The following is a 2,477-nucleotide window of genomic DNA, read 5'->3' on the forward strand; positions in this document are numbered from 1 at the left end:
CTCATCCTCTATTTTGTGGCGCTAGAGCCTCACCCAGGCCCTCAGTGGTGTTTCACAACCAGGAAGAATCCGTTCTTTTCACAGACACAAAACACAACCCGGGGTTCCCTCTGGGTTCCAGAAAGAAGGGTGACCCGGGTGGCAAGGCCTGGTCCTGAGTTCAGGGCCGTCCTGACTCGGCCACAACAGATCCTGGCACGGGGGCCGCAGCGGAGATGCCTCCCGGGGTGACAGCAGCTTTGCCTGTGTGCCTGGTGGCTGCACTCTCCCTCGGGCCCAGGGCCCGGAGGCCTTCACGGTGTGGTGCTGCTGCTGCTGCTGCTGCTGCTGGGGGAGGAGGGCTGGGTAGGAAGCCTCCCGCCCAGGCCTTCCTGAGATCCAGGCTGGCTGGGAGCCAGGCCAAGCACGCTTCCTTTGCGGCTTCCTGGAAGGCAAGATAAGGAGGAAGAGGCTGCGGGAGAAGGGCGGCTGCTGGCTCAGCCTCCTCACTGCAGCACGACCTGAGACACGCTCCCCAGGGGCAGATTCCTGCAGCGATGGTGAGGCTCCTGCCAGAGCACTTGCTGCGGCCCCGGCTCCCAGCCCCAGCAGAGGACAGAAAAGGGAGCGGCGGCCACACCAGAGAAAGCAGGTGGGACAGGCCAGCAACAAGAGGCCTCCTGCCGCCCGACCTTCGCTCCAGACCTTCCCCGGGCTGGTGGATGCTAAAAGCGTCACCTCCTTTGACCAAGCCCTCTTAATAGCCACCCTCTGCGAGCCAGTGGCTGTTTGCTTCCATTATAGGCCCGCCAGCCTCTAATTATCTTGTTTATTTATTACCTGTCTCCCTGGCTAGACTGGAAAGCTCACGGTGGGTGTACACTTGGTCCGGTGCCGAGTTATACCCCAGCCTGACCGGGCACACACGGGGCCTTGAGACCTTGGGAAATATCCCAAAAAATCCTGGCGGGAAATCCCTTGCCACCCAGGGAGACAGACGGGGAGGCGGGAACGGCTCACCCCACAGGTGAGGAAGGGTGGTCAGGACAGGGTGTCCCCAGGAGGGAGGGCCCCAGTGACCAGTGTTGCCTTTCACTACATTCTCAACGCAGACCCTGCAGAACCCGACAGATGCACGGGGCTGGGTGCAGCTCAGTGGTGAGCGCTCCCTTAGCACTGTGAGGCTGGGTTCGTCCCTGGCACCGCCCTCTGTGAGAAAAAGGGAAAAAAGGGAAAGATGGGCCGGGATGTAGCTCAGAGACGCTGCGCCTGCCTGGCAAGCCAAACACCCTGAGTTCAATTCCCACCCTAAAAATCTAAAATAAAGAGGCTGGGCATGGTGGCACACACATATAGTCCCAGCACTCAGGAGGCTGAGGCAGGAGGATCACCAGGAGCTCAAGGCCAGCCTGGACTACACAGGAAGACCCTGTCTCAAAAAATACAAAACAAGAGGGCCAGGGATTTAGCTCAGTGGTGCCACCGCCTGCCTAGCAGAGGCAAAGACCTGAGTTCGATCCCAAGTACCAAAAAAAAAGTTGGGAGTAGGATGGCAGTAGGACAGCCGAGTTTCAGGGAAGACTCCTCGGGTCAGGTCTCATCTGAGTGGACAGAGGCCTGAAAGTCAAGACTCGGAGTCCAGGGATCCTCCTTACGCCCCCTTTTCTGGCTCCAGCCCGACCACAGGGACCTGGGGGCATGAGTCAGTGTCCTGCCTGTCTGCCCTAGAAAGCCCGGGCACTTGCAGGAGGGAAGAGGCCGGAGGAACGCACACTGGGTGAGCATGTCCCACAGGGACAGTTCTACACGGGGGGAGAGACGTTGTGGGGAGGCCTGTAACCCGTTATGTGAGAACAGGACGATCGCAAGTTCAAGGCCGACCTGGGCAACTTACCAAAACTATATTATCTCAAAATAATTTTTTTTAGCCGGGCATGGTGGCGCACGCCTGTCATCCCAGCACTCGGGAGGCTGAGGCAGGAGGATCGCTGTGAGTTCGAGACCAGCCTGGGCTACACAGTGAGTTCCAGGTCAGTCTCAACTACATAGTGAGACCCTGTCTCAAAAAAAAAACAAAACCAAAAAAAAGTTTTTTTAAAAAACTGGGCTGGGCGTGTGCCTCAGTGATGGAGCATTTGCTTAGCACGTGTGAGGCCCTGGGTTCCATCCCCGGCACCGCAATAACGACAAAATAGTAAATAAGTAAAAATTAAGAAAAGAAGCCAGATGTGGTGGTCCAGGCCTGTAACAACACCCACATGGCCAGGCGGCGGCAGGAAGACCGCTGCGAGTTAGTTTGAGGTCAAGCGAAGTTACACAGCGAGGCTGGCTCAGAAAACCAAAAAGTCGGGCGCGGATGAGCGACTTCCTGCGCCTGCGCGCTGGGTCCCGGGCAGCCCCGCCGGGCCGGGAGTGGTATGGCCCTGGGGAGCTCGGCTTTTTTTTCTTCTTCCTTCTGTGCGCCGTGTCCTCCCCTGGCCGTGGACCCCCCAGCCTCC

The sequence above is a fragment of the Fukomys damarensis genome, unplaced genomic scaffold, assembly GCF_012274545.1.
Source record: "Fukomys damarensis isolate Sample0158 unplaced genomic scaffold, DMR_v1.0_HiC HiC_scaffold_37, whole genome shotgun sequence".
Lineage (NCBI taxonomy): Eukaryota > Metazoa > Chordata > Mammalia > Rodentia > Bathyergidae > Fukomys > Fukomys damarensis.